A 26,558-nucleotide genomic window follows, 5' to 3' on the forward strand; every position below is an offset into this window, starting at 1 on the left:
CTGCAATTTGGCACCCCGAGTTTTGTGACTCCGTGTCATGCCTTGTTGTGTGGCTGGGTGTCAGTTTTGTGAGTGATTTATGGGCATGCAAATGAGGCTGTCTGTTTGGGGAGATGTGCTGCCTTTGCCCAGTGGGCCCTGGAGCGAAAGACTGGAGACTGCGTGGGTGTGAGTCAGTCCCTAACTGCTGACACAGGCACGGAGCTGGCAGAGATTCACAGAGCAAGATGGGGAGATGGCCTTCACAGGTCCTCACATTGACTGATGAGATCAAGGAGAAAGTAGGCCAAGCCAGACAAGTGTCGGGCAAACAGACACCCAGAGATAGAGTGAGAGAGACAAACACTTCCCAATCACAAACAGAGCTGGGAGAGTGGAACGTGACAGGGTAGAGCTGGGTTGTTTTGGGTCTGAGTTCAATATGTCCAAACCTGTTTGTCTAAAGAGTAATGAGGATGCTGAGTCTGGGCACATGCTAGCCCAGGGGATGTCGGTAGCCAGGAGAGGCAGAGTCAAAGCTCTCTAAATTCACTAAAGAAGTTCACTTTGTTCTACTAGATAGCCTGAGTGTGATGACATTTTGATCAATGTGCCTATACCTTTCTGCAGCTTGCCTTTATGTTGCTTGAATAGTGATGATCTGTTATCGCACCGGTGTCAAACAGCACCATTTGTCATACAGTGTCCCTCAGCAGGTCCGGACTGTAAAATGTTTTGACTATCAACACATTATACAGCCTAATTTATGACACACTGTTTCAGTTGTCCATAATGATGTACTGGTCATATCACACTCAAGGTTCATAGTTCAGGGGCTGTTTGCCATGTGGACAGACTGCCCTCTGTTGGCAGCAGCTTGTATTTCTCCATTAACTAACAGAAGGTCAACACCTATACAGCATTTATAGGGAATATACATTTAGTAAATAGTTTATAATATGCTATGATGTAGTTGTACGTAGCTATGAGGACATTTCTGAGGGTTTATTAATGTAAAATATTTGTCAATATGTAAAACTTTCTGCAGACATTTCTACGACTGTGTTTTACTATATTATCATTCATTACCTGTTTTTACACCAGCCCCCTGCCAACCGCAGTAATAATTTTTGACTTACAGTTGTTTACAACTAGATTATAGTATGTTATAACCCATTAATTCAATATCTATATACTGATTATAAATGCTAAATAGACGTACTTAAAGGTCCAATGTGTAGGACTAACGGGGATATATTGGCAGAAATGGAATATAACATATTAAGTATGTTTTCTTTGGTGTATAATCACCTGAAAATAAGGATTGTCATGTTTTTGTTACCTTAGAATGAGCTGTTTAGATCTACATAGGGAGCGGGTCCTCTTCCCTGGAGTCTGCCAAGTTACATCGCCAAGTGTCTACAATAGCCCAGATCAGACAAACCAAACACTAGTTTCGGATAGGGCCATTTGTATTTCTGAATTTCAAATTTCTGCATTGGCCACCATAGCTAGCAGCCTCTCCGCGTAGCATGAGAAAAGCTGTTTTATTCAAGCAGATTTAAATCACCTGGGGTCTCTTTTATAAACTTTGCATACGCACAAAATGAGGCCTGAAAAAGGCGTGCGCCATTTCCCATGCAAAAGTTGTGACCTATAAAAACAGACTTGATGGAAGAAACTTTCACCCATGCTTACAAACATTTGGGAGACGGGAAATTGGCAACACAGATGGTGAGGTGGAGGCCCGATTGTAGAAATTGTCAAATATTTTTGGTTCACCAGGTTTAACGGTTTAAGGCTTGTTTTGGAGAGGAAGAAACATCAGCGGACAGTTCAGCTCCTGGTAAAAACCTCCTGCGTGCCTGGATCAGAAAAAAGGTGAGCACACATTAGCAGGTGCTGGGCTAGCAGCTTAGGTGAAACCAGATTTGTAACATATAACTGCTTTATTCAGTATATTTTATCACCTGGTCCATTTGTTTTTGGAGAGAAAGAAACCTCTGCAGATAATTCAGCTCCCTGCAAAAACCTCCTAAACAATGCACACTGAAGGAATTTTAACAGGGAGAAGTTTCAGCTGGTTGCAATCTGTAGTCCTTACCGCTATAGATGGCACTAAATCTCCCTAAATCTTACACCCTGCTCCTTTAAACTAAAGTGTTGCCAACAGGATTACTTGTTAGTTTCACATTTAGTATCCATCATTACTGTGTGTGGGCTACAACAACAAAAAAATAAAATACCTAATCACAACCCAACAGTTTAACACTACCATTAACAAACAGATAAATCAACACCTCTCTGATTTACAGATATTTAGACTCATATTTACTGCAGTGATGCTGTATTGTTTTGCATTATATTAATAACACTGCATGCCCACTCTTGCTGTTTGACCCTGTTTCCATTATGCTGCATTAATTTAATATATTTTTCATAGTTACATAATAGCAGGTACATTACATGTGTTAAACAGAAGGCGTTTGAGGCATGGTTGTTTTTCTAACATGATTGTGTGATTAAGGAAAATAGTTTACATTTTCACACAAGCAGTTTTAAATGAATATAAGCATAATGTCCAGTATAATAAGGTCCATTAAGACACTGTGGCATATCTGAGAATTATCAAGTGATTCCCAATGCTTTCGCTAAAGATGAGATAGATAGATAGATAGATAGATAGATAGATAGATATTTGCCTGAAAGAGTCGTTCACCACTTCCCACGCGAAAGTTGTGATCAATAAAAACGGGTTTGATGGGAGAAACTTTGGAGATGGGAAATTGGCGATGCAGATGGTGAGGTGAAAGCCTGATTGTAGAAACTGTCAAATATTTTTTGGCGCACACCATTTTTGGCTATTGCGATCCTACGCACTGTTTTATAAATAACAGTCTAGGTGATTTAAACCAGTGAAAACACTGAATAAAGCAGTTTCACATTAAAAATCTGGGGTTTCCGACGCTGCTAGTCACGGAGGGGCTGCTAACTATGGTGGCCAACACGAAAACGCAGATAGCCCTGTTTAGAGCCTGTGTTTAGTTTGTCCATTCTGGGCCACTGTAAAAACATGCCGCACTCCACGGATGAGGACCCAATCCTTTTGTCGATATAAATGGGTCACTCTAAGGTAACGAAAACACTACAAATCTTATTTTGAGGTGATTATAAACATACTTATTATATTATGCTCCATTTTTGCCAATATATCCCCCTAAATCCTGAACACTGGACCTTTAAGAGTAAAAGCAGGGTTACAGTTTGGGAGCTATTTGGGGTTTTTTCAGTGATATCAGCTGGCGTATGCAGTCCCAATGCATTAATTCCCCACTAAGCAACTTGAGATTTTCACAGAGGAAGTTGTGTTAATCATATGACATTTGGTAAATAACATATACCAGTTGGTCTTGGCTGTCGTACAAGAATGCATCGTAGTCCCATCACTGCATTCATCTCCAGTGCAGGTGGCCAAAGTCAACACTGGAAATAATAAATGGCATCAGATCACTTGTTCAGGTAAAAAACAGGACATTGTTGTATTAATCACATTCTTACAATTATACCCTTGGTTGTGCTCTTGCTATGCATCTGTGTTGTCAGTACCTATCAGTCTTGTTATTTATTGTATCACCGGGTGAATGTTGCCAGATATACTGTAGTGACAATCCTAAAGATGCAGAGATAACAGATGGAGCTGCTCACAGACACAGGAAACTGTCATGGTGGTGAATGATAAAGGTGTGAAGAAAGACTCAACGGGGAGACAGAGGAAGGTTATTTACAGCGTACGGCACACTCTGATTTGACTGGCTTCCTGACCTAGCTAAGTGTGCCTCCAGCTGTCAATATGACTTATAAGTAATTACATAGGGGAGGGAGGGGGGAAGGGATGTGTGAGAACGGCCGAGCGATGGCCACTGTATGCAGGGCTCAGATCCTCTGCAAAGGCATGTGTGACAAGGAGACATCAGGTTTGGCATAAAACGGACAGACAGGCTTATGGTGCCATTCTGACTCAGTCTGGGAATAACCACAAGCTGGGAATAGCAGGGTGGCAGCAGTGTGTGGGTTGGTGCGAACAGTCTGCAAGCATGTGTGTGCCGGAGAGAAAGAGAAACAGAATATTTGAATTGCAAGATTGATGTTGACGCCGGTTGAGTGCAGAGCATACTAAACCTAAAATTGAAATGTATATATTGTACATATTGCTGTGTGGCATTGAGGAGTGAAACTAAAATACTAATGGAGCAATGTGTGTTTGACCTTGAAGTTTGGGGAGAAACTAAAAGGCACCATGAGCGACATTTGTCTTCTCTTATCAGATGTCCCCTTGCTCTGGCTGAGCTGTCACTTTACACAAGAAAAATGTCATTGTTTTCCTCTCCCTGCTCATAACAGAATCTAATCACAGTTTGCCCAGCTCATCCTGTATTGTCCAGGTGGCCCCACTCTGAGAGAGAACAGAGGGACTCTCAGCATCAATAAATGCCCTTAACCAGGCTGATGTGATGTAGCCCAGATTACACAATGCCCTGTGCACATGCAGCTACACTCATGTGTAGGTAAACAAGTACACACCTGCTTGCTTACACCATATCCATTCCCTATTGAGTCAGTAATATCAGTAATTTAAAGAGGTTGTGTGTCCTTGACAAGGTCTGTAAAAGTGTGATTATAGGGAGAAAGCTGCACTGTGTGGTCTAAGCTGGATCAGCCTAGTTGGCACAAACACAGCCTACAGACTTTACTGACAAGCTTACATTTCCCCCAAACCAAAACTGTCTTACTTAACCTACTCCGAGCTGCTCCACATATTGTAAGATAGGTTAGATCGTGACCCAAGTATGACATTGATTTTTTTTTTTTTCCCTCTCTTTTTTTGAGGCCTGTGATTGATGGTTCTGGGGGAAAATAGCTCGCAGCATGTTGAAGACCATGGGCTGCCCACTGAGCCCCTTTTGGATGGCATGGTATTATGTGGGCTGCCCAGCAGCCTGTGCTGAATGGTGGAAACAGCTAAGCCATCTGTTACACTCTATTTTCATCTCTCAGCCAACCAGCGGGGAGAGCCACGGCCCAAAGGGACTTCGACTGCTCTCACAGAGTCCTATTTGTTCAACAGGTCAAGTCTAAGCCCTGCAGTGAGCGACCACCAAACCAGATCTCATTTATGGCACAGCCCAGGTGATTACAAAACCTCACACGTCGCTTGACTGGGCAGAGCCGGTGATAAAGAAGAAAATACTAATACAAAAAGTAATCAGGTGCCTCAGAGAATTAGAGGAGATTATTACTGTCACAGTTGTTAAATGACCACAACCGAATGTCCCCGCAAATGCCTTTTAAGCCAGGTTAAAGGGATCATCTTGTGAATTTAACTCAGTTCATGTAATGTGTTTCACGGGTTGAGAAAAGAGAAATTTGGGCTTTCCAGGTGAGGATGAAACAGAGGCTGGCAGGATTCATTTGAGATTACTTGGCGCAAACATGGTGTAATCCCCTTATCTGCGTACTTACCTGTCCCTGACAGTGATCCAAGCCTACCTCTATGAACCTCATTGGCCTGACATTCTGGCAGGAGCAAATCCCTGTCTAATGTGTCAGCCCAGGCAGCTTTAGCACCTGGCACGCCAATGCTTATCTGCTGAGCACCCAAAAGCACCTGCATTATCCCACTGAAGCTTCACAACAAGTGAAAGGGCTCCTAATATCCACACAGTGAAATTACAGTTTGTGTCGTATCATAAACACAGTGTGCAGAGTGCATACCATTACTAAGGGCTTATGGCCTGCTCAGAATTCATGTACAGTATCAGACACCCCCATTTAAGTATCCTTTCTCCTGGTGGATGGCTCTGAGAGGATATTAGAACTGATAAAACAGGCTTGTTATTTTTAAATTAATGAATGGTCTAGCGCCTCTTTCTATCACCAAGTCATTATATCCCTCCTCAAACAATAATCCTAAAACCTCCATTAAAATGTTATTGTTAATCCCTAGACCCATACTGTTTGTTAATCCAGGCAGGATTCTAGGTGTTTATTTTGTCATTTATTTTTCTCCTGCAACTCTGAACATGACTAGTTACCCTGTTAAAATGTAATAAGTAATGCAACTATTTTAATTACTTCATAAAAGCAATGTGACGTATTATGTTTGATTACTTTTAAGTGATTTTTTAAATTGTTGTTTTAAACTGGGCACTTAATTTAAAAAAAAAAAAAAAAAGGCCTGAAAACATCAATGTAAACCAGGCAGTGTAAACCTCACAACAGTACTCAACTCTATTTACTGTCAAACTTAAAAGTTCTTCAGTATAATGAAGAATATATAATGTTATATCCCTCTGTGGTGCACATTATGATGCATAAAAAAATGTTTGTAATGTTTCTTGTCATAAAATAAACTACCTCTTCCTTGAAGAGTCATAGAATAATATTGCGTTTAGTCTGTTTATGGAAGAAAAATGTGTGTAAAATATAAGTACACAGTATGCTCTGCAGAGAGGATCACAAAATGCACTGTTATAGTAGACTATACAGCGTAATAGCCTGAACTTTATCACCACTAACATTGTTAAATGTATATGGGTTAATTTGTAGAGACAAACGGAGAATTATGATGATTGTTATGCCGTTGAACAGTATATAAACCTAAATATAGAATACCAAAAACATGGTGTGGTACGGTGTTGCTCCAAGGCAACATTTGCATTTTAACAATTCACAACTCATCTATTATTGTGAACCCGTTTTTCCAGATTGTAAAATGACAGAAAAAGATGTTTTCGGACCATTATTGTGGAGAGACTTGATGAACCATGTGAGGAAGGCCCGGAAAGAGGGGCTCAACATAGCCTCCAGAAAGTCATGTTATTATATAAACAGTGCTATTTGTTTTCCTCTTTTGCAGCATAATTGAGGATGTACTGTGTTAGAGTAAAAGGCCAAAAACGAGTATGTTACCACAGAGGGATATTCCACATATCAGCCTGTTACCTAAAAGAATATGTTGGCATGTAAACCATTTGTAATCACCAACATTTTGCTTTGTAACTGTGACTGATTCAGTGACATTTATTTTGGTAATTTAGTTACAGTACATAACTCCATTACACCTAGCATCTAACTCTTTGCAACCTTTAGTTAATTGTTTGGCTTTATATTTAAATGAGAATTTGAAGGGGGACATGGAAGAAATGTGACTTTTTTAAACGGGTAAATAACTGGTAAAACTTATGAATCGCAGCTGCAGTTTCTCTTAAAGCTTTCTCAGCGATATTACCCATTCAAAGTCACAATGCCTCCATAGTTAGCAGTCCAAAGTCGTCTCTGGCTCAGTGCTTGAAATTAATGAGCTTCTGCAAACATGGATTTTGTTAATGCAATATTTTGAAAGGCAATACATTACAGCACAAGCACAAAAAAGCGAAAACGAAGGGTCGCTCAATCAATTTCCGGCCCGGCCATTTTTCATCCTGTTACACAACTTCAGCTTCAGCATCACAGGAAAGCATCTTTTTTCAATGGCTACTGTCAAAATGGATGTTACTTGTCACTCTGGACGACATGAATGGATTAATTACTTTGTATTTTGGATTTAACTCGTTGGATTAACGCTGAACTTTCTACTCGACGTTTGACTTCTTGTGTAAACTTGTAAAGGTAATGGCACCCAGGTGCGAATACTTCAGTCTCAAGCTTGAATGCCTTTCAGGGGGGGCAGCTAGTTTGGCACGGTATATCATTAGTACAAACCAGACTACATTCAAATAAAGGCTATTATTATTATTATTATATACGCTGCAGCATTGTCTCTTATGATCATTTTAAACTTGTCTAATCGGCTATTTTTCGTGTCAGTTAATTAACCAACGGCTGAAGTGACGTAGACATTCTACTAAACATGCTAAATACACTGTGTGGCAACGTTAGCTTTTTGAGCCTCCTTCATTAACACACAGTTTTAATATGTTTTAAAGATGTATTTTGTGTGGAAGTAGGTTAATAGTACAAATTTAGTTACAACAGGCCTTCACAGGGAAAATAGAGCACAGTTACCTTTGTCTACACCGACATCTGGTGGCGTCTCAGTAGCATAGCCTTGTGGCGGGACGAGTTGGTGCTGTGTCTGTATACACGGAGCCATGACGGGCGAAAAGCAGTTTCTGTGTCGTTTGAAAGCCGTTACTCGAAATACATGTTTGAATTCTACGTTAATTGTTTTACGTTTATCTCAAAAAGCATACCTGGACTTTGTCGCTACACAGAAACGCGGTATTTTAATCCGGGTTTGTTTGTATGTAAGCGCTGGCAAACTGGTGTTCGCGATTAGAGGTTAGGTCAAACGGGCCACCGTAGGCTGTCGCCGCTAACAGTCCTACAAACCAATATCTAAAATATTTTAAAGAATACATAATTTTGTGTGTCACCGATTTACGTGCGTTATCTTTATAACTCATAAAACGTTTACTCGCTTTTTAATGTGTGAAAAATGTACGTTTGGGGCTGTACTGACGTTATAATCAGTATAAGGAAGATGATCTCCCATGATGCATTGCGCTACGCGAGATTTTAAAGTTAATATAAGCCTACAACAAAGAAACTACAAAAAGCAGCAGGTTGGGATCATAGATAAAATGTCTTTGATTGTACACGGAAAACAGTGTGATTATCTTGAATTGAAGAAAAAGTACCGCGACTGAACAATGTATCATGCAGAATGACTCCCTTCATATTAACATTACGTCTTCAGCTTTGCGCAGTGGCAGTATCGTAGCCTATGAGGTTTATCCGAGGCGCGATTATTGCTAGTTGAAAACTTTACCCAATACCCCGCCTTGACGACTTGAAATATAGTCGGCAATGGCAATTTTTGACGGTCTCTAAGGAGACTGATGTTATTGTTAAATGAAATTATCATGACGTATTCTGACTGAGGTGAAGTGCTCAGTTTTGAGTGGGATAGATATACATATCTATCATTAATGGCAAGACAGCAAGTCGATACTGTCAATTCAGTCAAGTTATTTATGTTGTGTGTGTTCAGGCCACACGAGGCTTAAATATCATTTCTGGTACGCCAAAATTAAGGGGCGCTATTTGGCGACTTGAAGTAAAGCTGGTATGATGACTACCCTTTTTTCTTACCATCTGTGGAAAAGCATCTTAAATCTAATCCAGAACCTCCACAATACCTTAATAAATAGTCCTACCTACCCAACTATAGCCACAAAGCAAGTTCTCCTTAACATTTAATACAATTCGTCACCCCACACAAACTGTAGTAGGCCTATATATAACATTTTACCGCCATATAAGTATGATTTAACTTGACGTTTCCTAACCAAACAGTAAAAATTAAAGTAATATCCGTATACAGCCTTACTACAATACTTTCCCTTACATCCATTCTATAGTATGCATGTTAAACCCTAACTGAGGTGTGTGTAGATCTGACACTGACCCCATCCGGTGCTTTCTCAGGGTATCCTTTCGCAGTGGCAGTATCGTAGCCTATGAGGTCTATCCGAGGCGCGATTATTGCTAGTTGAAAACTTAACCCAATTCCCGCCATGACGACTTGAAATATATTCGTTAATGGCAATTTTTGACGGTCTCTAAGGAGACTGATAATTTGTTCAAAGCAAGAAAACTTGTATATGAGATCCAACACCTCTCTAAGTCATCTCATACATCTGTAGTTCTCACTCTGCACCAGCAGAGGTCAATGGTGTTCTATGACTATATCTACATAAGGCTGGCACATTATCACTATTATGTCTCTTCATGTTTAGACACAGCTGCATACTCTTATTTTTCGTCTTAAATTTTTATGTTAGAAATATCAACTCATACCTAGGCGCATCTATTAGAAATTTGTATTAAACCTTACCTTACTGATCATCTTAATTTATGTTTTATTTGCACTGTCTAAATTTGCATTCTTTTCCACTTTATACTGCAACTGCAGCACACCAATTTCCCTCAGGATAAATGCTGTAATTTTAATCATTTTTATAAAACATATTCAGGCTACATCAGGTGAAAATTATATTTTAGTTTTGCCAAAATAAATAGGGCGATCCCAAGTAGAGCTGGCTGGATATATCCCTTTTTTCTAAACTTTTTGTGAAAAGTATCTAATGTCTGACAGAGCCCAAAGCTTGCCTAAAACACAAATTATTGGTCCCACCTACCCAACTATAACCTCAAGTCACATTGACCTAAACATGAAATGTTTTTTAAACCCACACAAACTAGGCTACAGCATGAAATTAACAGTTACACCCGATATAAGTATAATTAGATTTTTCAAACTTACTAATGAAAGTAACATCAGTATACAGCCTTGGCAAAGGCAATTTTTGATGGTCTCTAAGGAGACTGAGGTATTGTTATAATTAAATTGTCTACTAAAGTAATTCAAATAGTGACATTAGAAGGCATAGTTTATATTACTTATATTACCCCACTAGAGATTATTGGTGTTTTAGATAAAGGCCTAAATGTACCTTCCCAAACATGCTGCCTCATTACTGTACATCACTATTACTATGTATCTTCATGTAAAGACACAGCGGCAGACTGTTATTCTGTGTCTTCACTTTTTGTTGCAGAAATCCCCACACAGGCCTATTTATGAGATATTTGTATCAAACTTCAATTTACTAATAATATTTATTGTTTATATTTTATTTTATTTGCACTCTTCCCCAATTTGTACCACAACTGCAACACAACAATTTCCCTCGGGATAAATAAAGTTTTACTTTATCTTATGTTAAAATGTGTGTATGGCCTATATCTAACATGTATCGTTTTACACAGGATGTCTATGGAGTGATACTGTAAAGTATCAATTTTAAGAATAACATACTCAGGCTGCAGTGGGTGAAAACTATATTTTGATACGCCAAAACAAAGAGATGCTACTCTGGAGACCTCAAGTAGATCTAGTCTGTTGACTACCTTTTTTCTGTATTTTCCTTCTGTGAAAAATATCTTTAGTCTCATGCAGCCTAAAGTTGAGTCAGCCAGTGGCCCAAAACACGAATAATTAGTCCCGCCCACACAACTATTACAAGACAAGTTAATCGAAACAGTAAATACATGTTCTTAACCAACACAAACTGAGCTAACATGACAGTAACAGTACATTTAAGTACACTTAAATCAACTTTTTTTTTTTAAATATTCAAACAATAATAATTAAAGTAACACCCATATACAGCCCAACTGGTTTCCTTTACAGTCAGTACCCTAACTGAGGAGTGTGTAGATCTGACACTGACCCCCTCTGTAACTCACTCACGGTAGCTTTGCGCAGTGGCAGTATCGTAGCCTATGAGGTCTATCCGAGGCGCGATTATTGCTAGTTGAAAACTTTACCCAATACCCCGCCTAGACGACTTGAAATATAGTCGGCAACGGCAATTTTTGACGGTCTCTAAGGAGACTGATAATCTGTTGAAAGTGAAATAATTAATCATTCGTAATAGTCCCAGTGAAGTCCGTCAATATACGTAGTAGTATGTGTAGTATTATGAGTGATCTAAGAGTGAGGTTCTACTACAATACTGGTGTATAGTAATTTTTATATTTTGTCTGTATTTCTATATATTTCAGTTTCGGTATGTTCAGATGTCTCTACATGTTTCCCCTGCTTTTAAAATGCGTCTGGTATTTAGTTTAAATCAAGCAAGGCATGGTCTTAACATATCAGTCGTTCCGGTGTGGCTGAGTTGAGAGGAGCCTTAAACAGAGACGCACCGGAGGTACGTCATTTCCGCTTATAACTTCTTCCAACTGTTGTGTATTTATTTAAACGTAATGGGTGAGTTTGGATGTTAACTTGTTTGTTCGTGACTATATACACGTTGAATACAAATTATTACACGATCCAACCACAGTTACATTAAAACATGTTACATATTAAGACGGCCGCGTTGTCAAAGTATTGAAAGTTTAGGGCAGGTCTGTGTTTTCTGTTTTCTATCCTGTCTTTTCCAAACGTGCTGATCACTTTTATGGGGATGCGTCCGTAGTTTTCTCTTAAGATAACATTTTCTTAATTCACACAAACTGTACCATAGCACGACAGTAACAGTTCAGATTATTTTTTTATAACCAAACAGTAATAATTAAAGTTACATCCCGATACAGCCTGACTGGTTTCCTTTACAGTCAGCACCCTAACAGAGGGGTGTGCGGACCTGACACTGGTCCCATCTGTAGGTTTGTCAGGGTATCTTTGCGCAGTGGCAGTATCGTAGCCTATGAGGTCTATCCGAGGCGCGATTATTGCTAGTTGAAAACTTAACCCAATACCCCGCCATGACGACTTGAAATATAGTCGGCAATGGCAATTTTTGACGGTCTCTAAGGAGACTGATAAACTGTAAAAATGACTTAAGCTATTAATATATAACAACCGTAACGTTTGAAACTGTGTTAATGCATGTTGGTGATCACAAGTGATCTCACTGAATAGGATCCTACTATAATACTAGTGTTTAGTGTTGGTACTCTTTATCCGTATTCATATATTAGTTTCGGTATGTTCATTTGTCTCTCCGCGGCTCCCCTGCTTTTAAAAATGCGTCTGATATTTACTTTATTAAATAAAACAAGTCCGTCTTTAACCACATTTCGTCTTTTTAGTGTGGCTGAGTTGAAGGGAGCCTTAAACAGAGACGCACCGGAGCATACGTCATTTCCGCTTATAAGTTCAGCCCACTGTTTTACATTTATTTAACGATATGGGTAAGTTTGGATGTTAACTTGTTTGTTCGTGACTATATTCACGTTGATTACAAGTTATTACACGATCCGACCACAGTTAGGTTAAAACATGTTACATCTCAAAACGGCCGTGTGGTTTTAGTATTTAGAGTTTAGGACAGGTCTGTGTTTTTTATTTTTTATCCTTTTTCTAGACGTGCGGTTCACGTTTATGAGGATGCATCTGTAAAGTATTCATGACTTTTCTCTGAGGATGACGTGATATATATTTCTACATAATTATAACGATGTATTAGTTTATAAACTCGTACGTGAAACCACACCCCTTGTTGAAACCGTAACAGAGAGGTGTGTGGACTGAAGACATAACCCTGTCATTGACTCCCTATCGGTAGCTTTGCGCAGTGGCAGTATCGTAGCCTATGAGGTCTATCCGAGGCGCGATTATTGCTAGTTGAAAACTTTACCCAATACCCCGCCTAGACGACTTGAAATATAGTCGGCGACGGCAATTTTTGACGGTCTCTAAGGAGACTGATATCACTGTTAAAAAAAATATTCAATGACTTTTCTGCTTGCTGATAAATACCATTGATAGTGAGACAATACGTCGATGATGTCATCTCAACTTATTCAACAACTTTAAAGGTGTTCAGGTCACACGTGGCGCAAATTACATTTCTGATGCGATTCAGTGACAGCTGGTATGATGAATAGCTTTTTTTACGATCTGTGAAAAGTATCTTTAGTCTCACCCAGAACATCCAAAATATGTTAATAACCAGTCCCACCTACTCAACTATAGCCACACGGCACATTCTCCTATACATTAAATACAATTCTATAACCAACACAAACTATAGTATGCGTGACATTTACCCCCATATAAGCATAATTTAGCTGAGTTTTCTTAACCAAACATTAAAAAAAAATGATAGTAACGTCCGTATACAGCCTTACTACTTTCCCTTACAGCAATTATATAATATGCATGTTAAACCCTAACAGAGGGGTGTGTAGATCTGACACTGGCCCCCTCTGTAGCTTTGTACAGGTATTCTTTCGCAGTGGCAGTATCGTAGCCTATGAGGTTTATCCGAGGCGCAATTATTGCTAGTTGAAAACTTTACCCAATACCCTGCCATGACGACTTGAAATACAGTCGGTAATGGCAATTTTTGACGGTCTCCAAGGAGACTGATAATCTGTTAAATGTAAATTGTATTGCCACTTTAAAGATAATATGAATTTTGTCAGTCACTGGAATAGGTACTGTGGGTTAGACTGCTATACTGTAGATTATTTGAGTTTCTTGAAGACGTGCCTCTCATCCAAGAAGCTTCTTCAGGTCTGCAACTCGAGCAAGTCCAGTTGCCCATAATATAGTACTTAAAATTACTATGGCCTAGATGACTGAGAATCTACACCGACATATTTGTAGTAAGGAACTGACTAATGTGCTTGAAAAATACTTTTTTGTGTTCTGACTAGTCCTGAATTGTACCTATGGTATACATCTGGTAGCTCTAGTTTACTACAGGTTACTTTATTAAAGAAGACATATTGGTTCATACACAGTTTAAACGAGTGTGTGAAAATGTATTTTTTAATTCATTTTTTTATTAATACATTTTGATGTTAGTATGTGCCAGACTTTTTTTGTACATTTTTTTTTAGCTATAATGATCATATATTGTAATTGACTAATATTACCTCGGGTCTCTATGGGACAGTGGTTTTTAAAGTTTTAATTTTTTTTTTTTCAAAGCTTCAGCATTTAACTGTCCTCACTCTTCTCTGATTTTATTATTGGGATGCATTTAAAAAACGGATTTCTGTGTGAGTTTTTATTCACTTATTTGTACATGCCAGGTCACCTTAAAACTATGCTATTTTACACAGTATCCTGGTCACAATGCAGTGTACTTGCCAGAACAGCAGAGGGCACTCTGTAACAGGATATGAGAAGGTGAACATGAGGAGAAAATGGATTGTTTAGTAGAGGAACACACATTTTAAATCTTAAAACATAAGTCAGTTTGTTTTCCCACCAGATGATATATTATACACCATATATTATAGATACATTTTAAAGACATTACACAATTAGGAGTTCTTAATGATGATTGCTGCATCGTGACAGAGTTTGTGCTAAACAGTCTCCTGTGATTGAGATTTTCTCTTTAAAGGGAAAGACACATTTGTGCAGTCATGTTTTACCACCCTGTAGAGAACCGTAATTGCAGTGATCTCTGATTAGAAGAAGGGTGGGTATTAGGCAGTCACAGGGGTTGAGGGTTTAATCAAGTTGGTCCTTTCATTAGGCAGATGAGCTCAAGCCTCCTGTCACCCCGCGAACACCCTCTAACACTCTTGCTGTCATGCAGGCACACCTAATGTTCTCACTCTCTCACACTGTCCATACTTGTGATGTGGTTGTCATTTTCACCTTCAAAATTATATCTCTCATCCACTAAAAAATAGATATTGAACTGTAGGAAACTGTACCAAGGTCAGGAGTACTTTCTAAAATTGTATTGGAATACAACTAATTAAAATATTCCATCTTAATAATGTATTTTGGTCATATTTTGGTATTGGGATTACTGCCATCTATATTCAGTATAAGTCAATATAATCAGAGACACTGTACTATCATAAGCAATGTCAGCAGACTTCACGTAAAAGCAGTTATAAGTATGGTATCATCTACAATCCCTTAGTTAAAATGCCTTTTATTATGTAGATGTGTTTCTGAGCCAACATGTTGTTATCCCTGTCGGTCATATTTTGCCATTTGGGCACCAAGGGCAGCCTTTTGCATTGTAACTTGATTCTGAAGGAGTCAGTAGTTAGAAGGGGTCTGCAGTTAGGTTTAGGCAAGAAACTAGTTGGTTATTATTAGGAAAAGATTGCGGTTGACCCTAGTCACGTGAAGCAATTAATGTAAGGTGTCTGTGGTTAGGTTTAGGCAATAAACTACTTGGTTATGGTTAGAAAAAGCTTGCGGCTTTGAGTGCCACAAACATGGCAAGGACGGTAGTGACATGTGGCCATAAAACACCTGGCTTTGGGTGCTACAAATGCGTTTGAAAAGGCAGCAATGTGTCTCTAAAAAACACCCGGCTTTGAGTGCCACAGATGTGCCCAGAAAGGCAGCGGCATGTCACGAAAAATAAAAAAACCCGGCTTTGGGTGCCACAGTGCCACAACTGATGGTGTTTGGTGCTAAGAAGTGGTCAGCAGTTAGGTTTAGGCAACAAAGCTACTTGCTTATGGTTAAGAAAAGATTTCGGATTTCGCTAAAAATATCAGCTGGCTTTGAGTGGCACAAATTCAGTACTAAGAAAGGGTTGGCGGCAAAGTTTAGGCAACAAAAATATTGGTCCAGAAAGGCAGCGGCATGTGGCTAAAAACATCCCTCAGCTTTGGGTGCTGCAAATGCCGCAAACGATGGTGCTAAGAAGGGGTCAACTGTTAGGTTTAGGTAACAAACTACTTGGTAAGGGTTAGGGAAAGATTGTGGATTTTGGAAAAAAACACCACTTGGCTTTGAGTGGCATGAATGCAGCGCTAAGAGAGGGCTGGCAGTAAGGTCTAGGCAACAAAACTACTTGGACAGAAATGCAGCAGCGTGTCACTAATAAAAACACTCGGCTTTGTGTGCTACTAAAGTGGCCAGACAGGCAGTGGTGTTTTGCTAAAAACACCTGGCTATTAGGGCGACAAATGCAGCAACCAATGTTCTTGTGTTTGTTATGGTTAGGATTACACTCCAGATGTCACCAAAAAAACACCTGGTTTTAAGTGTCACAAACATGGCCTGAAAAGCAGTGGCATTTGCTAAAAAAAACACCCGGCTTTGAGTGCCACAAATGCCGTAACGGTCGATATTTGTTGGTCTTGAACAAAGTCAGATGTTTGTTGGACCCATCCACTCTGAATGGACTTTCACGCTCTTAAAACTATGTCCATTGCTCTGAGCTTCTAATAACAATGCTGATGGGTTTACTCTGGAGTGTGGGGAAAGCCCAGTGTGTCCCACACAGATGTTAAACGATGCTCCTGGTGACATTTTAGTGGCACTGGGGACACTGCCCAAGCTGCGTATTTTGACGCTCTGGGAGAAAGACCAGGCTGCTCTGAGCAATCAAGTATTTTGCCAGAAGCATCTTAAATGTCATGATTCTGGGTTCAGTTTAGCATCTACAATAAATCAGATGTTTATATATTTGTAATGTGATTATTTCTATCCCGCTGTTTGTAATGTATCTTTCCTCCACTCTGGTAATCAAATTGTGTAGAGCAAAAAATGGATCATGTTCTCGGACAAATAGAGCATTTGGTTGTCTTTATCAAAGGTGAGACTGAGGCTTTGAAGAGTGATTCATATTAACATAAATTACTTGCGGCTTTTGCATTTAATCTTCATTCAGTATGACCCCATGATGCATTTGCTTTTACTCGCCGTCACACACATCCACTGAGCATTGATCAGCCCGCACAGAGCAGAGTTTCAGATTCAGGGTTTGATGTTGCCCGTGTGTTGTCCCCTTGACCCGCATATGACCCAGTGTTTACATGTTAAGATGTACTCAGGGTACTCAGACAAATTATGTGGCATGAGAAGGAGTTTTTTGTCCTTTGAAGCACATTTGACATCTCTCAAACTCCGACCTTTCAGATTTCACTGACAGCTCTTTATCTTTCAGAAATGAAATGGAGAGATACGGCTTTGTTCTATGTAAGCGACAGCTGGAGACTTGCCAAACATAAACAAATAAATTGCACAGCATCATAGGACTAGTTCCTAGGTAACCATGTGACAGTGCTGACAATTGCTATGGAAACCGGCGTTTCCTCTCTCTCCCCCCATCTCTCTCTGTCTCTCAGTTCTTTTGGGAAATGTGTGAGAATATTTCCTTTCCTGTGAATTGGTTTTACTTTCCAGGTTTGACAGTTGTGGAGGAAGACACCGTCACGTCACAGAAAGTAATTTCCCCTCATACTCTGTACAAGATGTATAATACATTCAGACAGGTTTATATAACAAATGCGATACACCAGAGGGAAAACCATGGTTGATAATGTAATGTCAGGGATAGAGCTGACAAAGCATTCTGAAATATTAACAACACTTTCCATGCAATTAACTGCCTTGCTTTCACGCTTTACCTCCAACTAGTACAAGAACTAATTAGCATGAACATTACAAATGAAGAAAATGTTCAAGATCGCAGTAAACAAAAAGTAGTGTTAATCATTTTCTTTAGATCTTTTGTTCAGAAAGCTAATTTGCAATCTGCTTAGCAGGTCTTTTGTTTTGATCCTGTTTGTCACAAATCCAGTTACAACTCGATGCTCCAAATGAAAAACCAGGCCTCTCTTCAAAGAGTGAGACATCACAGCCTATTCTGTGTTTTTTTTAAAAAAGCAGGTGCAAATCTAAAAGAGATGCTTTGATTCGCGGCCAATTATGGACATCCTTGTTGCGTCACCTTTATGTGAGCGCTCTTCCTCTTTCCTCCAAGCTGATCAGAAGAATTAGCCTATTATTCTTGGACGATAACCAGAAATGTAGAGATCACATGAATGAACAGGAACCTCAAAAGTTATCAAGTTATTCAACACACCCAATTAAACTTGTTCCAATCCTTTAATGCCATCTCCTTCTAAATCACTCCGCGGTGTACGAGGGGTTGCCCCCAATTAGCTGCCTCCTGTGACATCCTGACACTGTGCCGCGGCGTGATTGTATTTCAGCTTCAATTACTTTCAAAACCCTTCAGGCAGAGGTGATTGGTCTCCTCCTTTTTTAATTTATCTCCCTTTGCTCTGTTTCCCCTTCTTTTGATTGGGAGGGGATGTCAAAGGATAGTCCATCATGTTTAGGAATAAAAGAGCCGTAACCTGTAACGATCAGTATGTTTTACTCAATACATGGCAGATCTGTGCAGACGAAACAGCTGAAAGCTTTCACATTATTTAAAGGTAACCTAAAACTCTGCCCTGACAGCTTAAATCATTGTGAGAATATACTTTATGGTAGGTCACAAAGAAAAAGAATATAATATTACTCTGAAGTAGAACTTGCGGCAGACAGACATAAGTTATAATTATTCACCAGTCAATTTCAGTTACCAAGGACATATTAAAGATACACTATGCAGGATTATCCTAAAAAACAGTGTGTAGACTCATAGAGGTACCTCTTAATCATCCATTATGATCCACTAGAAGTGTATGGCAGTGTATTTTTCTGCCTGTATTTTCTGTGTTCAGGGTGTTCATGGGAGTGTATCCCCACAGGGCTCAGGTGAGATTGCGCCTTTATAAAAAGATAGCGACCAGGTGCCAGACCATAAACAGCAGGCATCCTAGAGACACAAGGCCAGAAAAACGCAAAAATAGCAAGGAGAAACAACAAACGAGAGTGAATCTATGATTGGCTTTTATTTTCAATTTTTGCTTGCGAGCGTGTTAACAAACAGTAACCAACAATTGTGCATAGTATACCTTTAATTAAGGTCAAAATGGAGAAACAACATCACAGCCAAGCCAGTTGAACTCTACATTTTCCCCATCATCACTGGCGATAGCTGATGAATGGCTTTAGAGAGCAGGAACAGTTTTCTATTGTTCAAGCCGTCACTGAGGATGGAGTCCGTGATTACGTTGCCAGCAGCACTCCAGCCAGATCTGCGACAGCAATTTCTTGTTGTGGTCGTCTCTTGTCGTAATCACTTGTGGCGACATGCCCGTTAGCCCTAATGATTTTCCTGAAAATTGTGCCAGATCGCTAGACTGTCTTACTTTGCCATCATAAAGATTACTGTTCTTTATGATCTGCGATCCACAGCCAAAACAAAGGCCTTATTGCATGCATCCTAGTCCCACTGAGAGTTTAGGTATACATGCGCAGCATATTTGTTGGCAATTTAGATTTTTCCCAGCCTCGCTAACACCAAAATTTCCTGTCATAATAAGTGAGGTAGTGTGATTTCACTACAAGAATCAAACAAGTTAGAGAACATCCAGTTTTGTTTAATTATGGATCATTGTAGGGACTTTACAGACACTCCTCATGGTCCGATTCTGTCACTTTTTTCATTTTTTTTATCGTGTTAAACTGGGATAATCCTTCTAATTAGCTCAGCAAGCTGACAATGGGTATTCACATGGTACAGTATAAATGCGACGCAGGAGGGATTCTATTTTATGTTGTTATAAAATGTCCCTAGCTTTGAATCTGGAAGGACCTGCAGTATTTGGATGGAGAAGCTGTTATTTCTATGTATCAGTTACATATTTAATTCACATTTATTGTAAATATATGTATCAGATCAGACTTAGTATCAGCAGACACCAAAAAATAAAGGACTCTGGTTGGGATCAGGGCCAAAAAAACATGTTTCAGACATCCCTAGTTTGAGATCTAAAGTCTGCCGATGTGCTTGCATGTTCATTTATACACGTGTCAGTGTGTTGCTGTTGTTAGAGAAGGGAACCCCCAGCTCTTTCAGCTATTAGGAGCAGAGTCCTGGTAGCCCCCGGTAGCCTGCGGCTCTCAGAAATAGCTTTTTAAAAGGTAGCAGTATCCGCTGTTTCCTCAGGATCCAGGTGCTTTTAATTGGATTTCTTTGACAAGATTATTGCCTGCTCTCAGGCCAAGCTTGGATAGTGTGTACTTTTAACAAGAGGGCCTGTATGGTCACTTTAATCATAAGTAAACTTCACAAAGAATTTTGATTTGATTGGAAATTACAGTGTGACCAAATGTTGAACCCCCCAAAACCTTGCTAATGGTGCAATTCTTTGTAATCCTCCATAAAGCCTGGTGAGACTTCCAGTTTAACAATATGAATCATCAAGTCTGACATGCATGTTGTTTGTTTTCATGTAATACCACAGCTTTGCAGAAATTAGAGACCCTGCACTCCTGAATATTTCCAGAGCCATTTTGAACAACCACCTTCACTCTCCAGTGTGTAGACAGTATAAAATCATTAATTCTCTTGGTCCCAGCCTCTCCTAGGTATTCTGACCTTCTTAAATGAGACAGACTTGAAGAGGAGCATGTACTGAAGGCTGTGAGTTATATCAACCAGCCATGTAATCCATTAGAATATGGCTCCTTTAAAATCCCATTATAACCACATAGCAGGTCCAAGCTTCCTCAAAGCAATTAGTCAGAGGAAATGAGCAACATTTCTCTGTCTAAATGGGAACCTGAATTGATAAAGACAAAGACGAAAGATCTTATCGGTCCAATTTGAATGTTTTATTGTTTAGTATAATTGCACTCAGCCATTTTGTGCCCATCAAAGACAAGAGGCTTCCACAAGGACGATTAATTTGTTGTCTACACTTGCACGCTAGTTACTGGTTCAGTGTTATTGTGTGATTTCATTTTCACTGACTTGTAAGAAAAAGGTACTTTAAAATGAGTGCAGCTTAGTTAAAAAGTGTAGTGTTTATTTAATTTGAATTCTGCTTTAAAGATGTTTTTCAGTATAAATGCTTTAGAAAATGCTCAGTTAGGAAGATTTATGTAATATTTTTTATTGCAGAGAGTCAGAGAATGTTGTAATGTTCTGTCTTTAGTCAGTTTGATTCAACCAGGAAAATACAATAATTAGAAAGTGCATGAAAGGAACAGTATGGATGATTTAGTGGCAGCTAGCGGCAAGGATTGCAGATGCATTTGTTTGGAAAACGTGTTTAGTATCAGACAGCTGTTTTGGCGGTTGAACCTTGTGAGTTGTAACGAAGCCAAAGTATGTACCGTTACCTTTGTTAAACGTTGCTGTTGTCCCTGGTTTTATATGAGAAGAGGAAAAGGTCGCAGGCAGCTAGGCTAATTTATACAATGTAAAATGCCATAGGCTTGTGCTAATAACATTAGCAAAGGTCTCTTCCTCTCCAAAACAAACAGACCTGGTGTTTCAAACCTGTAATAACTATGAATAAAGCAGTTTCATGTTAAAAATTAGCTATTATCTTGGAGTGGCTGCTATCTACAGTGGCTGACATAAAAGTGCAAAGGGCCCTATCTAGAGCCAGTGTTTGTTTTGTCCGATCTGGGCCACTGTAGAAACAGGGCACTGCTACATGGTGATCTCCGGAAAATATGATCTGTCAGGTGATTATATACTAAAGAAAACATACTTCTATTATATTTCTGCCAGTATATCCCCCTAAATCCTACACACTGGACCTCTAAGTTTACTCTGTCAAAGCAAGCTTTAATTATATCTTCGTTAAACACATGAACAAAGCTCCGTTGCAAAACAGCCCCCCTGTGATATATGAATTGTGTTGAGAATTTAAAGGGCTTTGTTGAAAGTGCTCTGTCCTAGATAGTACTCTGTCATACACTGTGGAGAAGCTTTGCAATAATTGAGTGATAGCAAAGTATAAAGTCAGACATAGGCCACTTTTCTTGGGGCTCAGCCGGGAAACTTTAACAAGGTACAGGGCTTCGAGGTTGGGACATCAGGTGGGAGTTTATTAAAGCACTACGTCTGACTCCACTGTGTCATGGCTCTCCATGCTGTGTCTCATCTGTTCTCCTCTCACCACTTATTAGAGCCAGCTAAAAATGGGCTCTGGTGTTGCTTGCACTAATCTAACACCATAGTTTTTTTTTTTTTGAGGAACATTGGGGTGTTGAACAAACTGAAGTGTGAGGTCCCTACTTTGCTAAACTTCAAAAGTATCTAAGGTGGAAAAAGTTTTGAATTAAGACAAATCTATTAGTAATCAACTTCTCAAGAAAGCATCTGGATGTTTTTTGTTATTTTCATTTTAAAAATAGGTAATGTTGGGGCGTCGGTAGCGTGGTGGATGGTGCTGGCGCCCCATGTATAGAGGTGATGCCTCGCTGCAGCGGTCGCAGGTTTGACTCCGGCTTGTAACCCTTTGCTGCATGTCAACCCCCACTCTCTATCTCTCACCCCATTTCACTCTGTCCTGTTTATTAAAGGCAAAAAGCCCAAAAAATAATCTTAAAAAAAAAAATAGGTAATGTATTTGCACAACTAACTTTAGCCAAATTTGTACTTTAAACATACCGATCTAAATATAGTCTATTTAAACAGGTTTGACTGGTGATGTTTAGGAAACTTCTACGAGCTCCTAAGCACTGCTGCGATTTATTAGCACTATTTCTGTGACGGGCTACTGTGCTACGGAGACAGAGCTAAATATTAGAGCTTACCTAAATAAGCCATTATTCCCAACCTAAATGAACTCCATTAAGGAAGAAGAGCTGTTTCAAGAGACTCAATGTCCTTGCCAAACAGTACGTTGCTATTCCTGCCACCGTCGTGCCTGCAGGGAGTGTTTTACACTGCGGGGTAAGTGGTTAACAGACTGTTGATGCCTTGGCCAAGGATGCGCTTGTTTTCTTTCACAAGATATAGGCCCGAAATTTAGTGGCACTCAACAAAACATTCTGCTCAAAATATGTGTCCTATACGTTAAACTTATTGCAATGACTCCTTTGTATCATCACAATGTGGGTAGTATGTGTAACCTTTCCAGCGCCCAGATCTCCCAGCTCAAATGTTTGCTGGCTCTAAGGCTGTTGCTCAAACTGCAGATTGTGCTTTCGCATTTTTGTCAAGGAGGTTAAAAAAAGGAGAAGTCAAGGCGTCACATCATGTCATAACAGTGAGGTACAACTGGTCTGCACGCTATCATCGAATATTTGGGATGATTGATTCGTTTCACTGAGGCGTCAGCAGTCAGTCTTGGTTTGGAATATTTTTATACGAAAAATATAAAGGTGAGAATTACAGTTCTGTGATCATTTGAAAAAAAATACCATAAACAAATACTCCTATATCCAAACGCTTCCAATTGAGTGTACTTAAAGTTCTGTCAGGCCGAGCACACCTAAGGAGGCTAAAATTAGCGCTCTAAAGAGCACCCAAGCAGACACCATCCCTTTATTCATAGCGCCATCTGCTGTAATCCTCGAAGATAGCAACGCTAGTTACATTGCATGTGTCATATCCCACAGCTCCCATGGGGGTCAAAGAGCGTGTCCCAGCCTTCTTTAAAAAGCCTTGATTTTTGAACGCCCGTCACCACAAACACAAAGAGTCTAGAAGCAGTGCTAATCAAATATGAACCATGATTCTGTTACTGCATTGCCTTGTCCTCGCCTCATGTTTTCATGAGCGTATTTTAGTGCACTGTTTAACTGTAATTTGAGATTGTTTGTTACCATCAGGCCACCATATTGCTTCCTGTGTCAAAACAACCAAGCTCGCATGACATCACCCACCAGTGGGAGCATTGGTCCAGTGCAGAGTAGTGCATTCTGGTACTTGTAGGTTTTTTACCCGTCGAGCAAAAGCAAATGCCACAGCACTTTTTTCTCTGGTCATATAGCAACAATTTCAAAAGTAACTGCGTCTTTCTACTGCACAGGCAACCCAGTTTTAGGAAAAGACCATTGTTCCAGCAATGAAATACTTATTTAAATTATTTTAATTTTCTGATTTGAGGTCTTCTGTTACTTCCAGTTGCCTCCTTATTCAGTTGTAACAGTTTTAAGAGATTGCAATGCTTGCATGACAAAGCAAATTTTGAAAAATGCTACTTTTAATGGATGTTTCCAAATATTTTGTTCATTAGCTGAACTAATCTTGCTAGTTGTAATGCTCGTTACAGTAGTATTTTGGTCTTCGCAAGTTTATTATATCAGTGAGAAGAAGGCAGAGCATTTAATAATCTTCACTGCAAATGTCACATAAAGATAAAAACTTGGTCAAATACAAGTAATAGTAATTTTATAGAGTAGTGGTGAAAGAAAAGCCTTTCAAAAGTATCATAACTCATAAATTGGGAACATAAATTAACTGCAGTGCTACTAAAGTTGTTACTTGCCACTTTTCAGTGGAATAAAATGTGTGTAAGGCGAGTAAAGCAACCTTTTATTTGAGAATTATTCAAATTTTTGTGTACTTTGCATTCACAATACTTTCTGTCAGAGAATAAACTCCAGCAGGAGGCTCACACAACAAAACACAATAATAAATGTTGATACAGGCAGCATTTGGCTGTCAGTTTGTAAGTCTGAGATTAGGATGACAAGTGTTCCACTACACGCTGCATTTTTTTTTCTTTTTTTGCTTAATTTAATTTGTGTTAATCTTGGCACTTAATCCACTTTAACATTTATACGGTATACATAATTCATACTGAAGCAGGATGTTTAATACAGCAAGGCAAGAACATTCCTACTGATGTTGTGGTGGGTCACTCCCCCCCCATGAAACATAATTAGGAAGCCATCGGAAGAGCAATTCATCTCTCCTTCCGTACAAATCAAATTTAGAGGACATAATCATATATGCTCCTCTGCTGGCAGCTAAATGGATCTCCACTGGGTCCAGCAGGTCTCAAAGCTGCCATAATGTTTATTCTGACATCACACGGTCCACACTGTCACTTTTTTAGGCCTGTGTCATCTAGTTCTTTCCTTTGCTGTGTTTTTCATCTGTCACATTTTTATCAGAAACTTTGGTGTGTCTTTTTTCTCTCTGATATAAATACAGACGTAGACATACACACTTTGATTTCTGAAAGACACTTAAGCTAAATTTAAACTTGTTTTTATTTAGAGAGCGTTATCAAATTTCACCCATTGATGCCAAACACCGGATGAATGTATTGTATATCACCAGACCGTATAGTACTTTAATTATATCCCCACAGTAATTGTGTTTATTCACTTTGTGATATAGAGCGATGATCGGAAGGCTGTCATTGTCTCCTCACTGAATAGGAGACTGGTGTTGTGTTTACATTCTTTTGTCTACTGTGGTAAAGAGCAGCAATCGCAGCGAGCAGGGTTTGCAGTCGCAGCTTTGTGAGATGTGTGTTACCGAAAAGAAGATTACTGAGTAGTTTTTTAGGAACTTGCAGGAGAAAACACAAGCAGCCAAAGTTCACCAGTCACAGTCCCTGCTGTGTCTACATGGTATCTACTTAGCCCGTGTAACCCTGACAGGCAGTTGAATTTTTTAGGAAGCTCATATCAGCCTACCCCGACTGTTCACATTAATGTTTGAAGAGACCCATATCTGACATCAGTGTGAACGGATCTCTGCCCTAAAACTCCTCACATGCATCCAATAACTTCACACAATATAGAACAACTATAAAAACATCACATATGCACAACAGGCATTTGAAGGAAGAAATTAATGACACAGTGGTGCGAACGTTAATCATCTGAATGACTGCCAGAGCAGAAACGCCCAATGACATCATTCTGCATAATAGGTAGCCATGTGTTTTGTCAAGGAGAGTCTGCAGGTTATTCTTGGAGAAAATGACCTTTTTTGAACAAATGGGTGTTTGATTTTGGGATAATGGGCTGTAGTTCAAATGAGTTTCACTGGCTCTATTAGCAGCTGTTTTTGGTAGATTCTGTGGAGAGAGGTGTAGGTGCAGCTGGGAGAGTGGTCACGAATGATTTAGCTGAGGCCCTGTTTAGACGACAACGGTTTCTCTAAAAACGGAAAAGTCTGCCCTTTGCGTTTTAATAAAACTTCTGCGTTTATATGATGACGTTATTGAAACGATCCCCGTTCACATGGAGCCGCAAAATCTACTGGAAACGCTGTAGTATGCACGCCAGGCCAATGGGTGGCAGTGTAAATTTGCAAAGCAACACCACGGCATGACGCCATGCGCCTACGCTGAAGCGCTTCCTCTACAACGCAGTGATCACAAACCAAAATAAAGAAGACACAATGGCAAAAGCATGCACAGACAACTTTGTCTGGATGGACAACGAGGTGGCGTTGCTGCAG

General features: G+C 39.5%; 1 long non-coding RNA gene and 6 other non-coding genes across 7 annotated transcripts in view; all 7 read left to right on the forward strand.

Moving 5' to 3' along the window:
- Positions 1 to 8,735: 8,735 nt before the first annotated feature.
- Positions 8,736 to 8,876, forward strand: LOC126408697 (U4 spliceosomal RNA). The gene has a single exon (XR_007571932.1). It is a non-coding gene; the product is annotated as a U4 spliceosomal RNA (small nuclear RNA).
- Positions 8,877 to 9,471: 595 nt separating this feature from the next.
- Positions 9,472 to 9,611, forward strand: LOC126408682 (U4 spliceosomal RNA). The gene has a single exon (XR_007571917.1). It is a non-coding gene; the product is annotated as a U4 spliceosomal RNA (small nuclear RNA).
- A 1,688-nt stretch (positions 9,612 to 11,299) lies between these two features.
- On the forward strand, positions 11,300 to 11,440 carry LOC126408699 (U4 spliceosomal RNA). The gene has a single exon (XR_007571934.1). It is a non-coding gene; the product is annotated as a U4 spliceosomal RNA (small nuclear RNA).
- Positions 11,441 to 11,706: 266 nt separating this feature from the next.
- Positions 11,707 to 26,558, forward strand: part of LOC126407686 (uncharacterized) — a 60,752-nt gene continuing 45,900 nt past the window's right edge. The window contains exon 1 of the long non-coding RNA XR_007571813.1: positions 11,707 to 11,759. This is a non-coding gene — a long non-coding RNA (uncharacterized LOC126407686). The remainder of the gene's footprint in view (positions 11,760 to 26,558) is intronic.
- Positions 12,232 to 12,372, forward strand: LOC126408698 (U4 spliceosomal RNA). The gene has a single exon (XR_007571933.1). It is a non-coding gene; the product is annotated as a U4 spliceosomal RNA (small nuclear RNA).
- LOC126408681 (U4 spliceosomal RNA) lies at positions 13,120 to 13,260 on the forward strand. Its single transcript, XR_007571916.1, has one exon. It is a non-coding gene; the product is annotated as a U4 spliceosomal RNA (small nuclear RNA).
- Positions 13,783 to 13,923, forward strand: LOC126408683 (U4 spliceosomal RNA). The gene has a single exon (XR_007571918.1). It is a non-coding gene; the product is annotated as a U4 spliceosomal RNA (small nuclear RNA).

The sequence above is a fragment of the Epinephelus moara genome, chromosome 20, assembly GCF_006386435.1.
Source record: "Epinephelus moara isolate mb chromosome 20, YSFRI_EMoa_1.0, whole genome shotgun sequence".
Taxonomy (NCBI): domain Eukaryota; kingdom Metazoa; phylum Chordata; class Actinopteri; order Perciformes; family Serranidae; genus Epinephelus; species Epinephelus moara.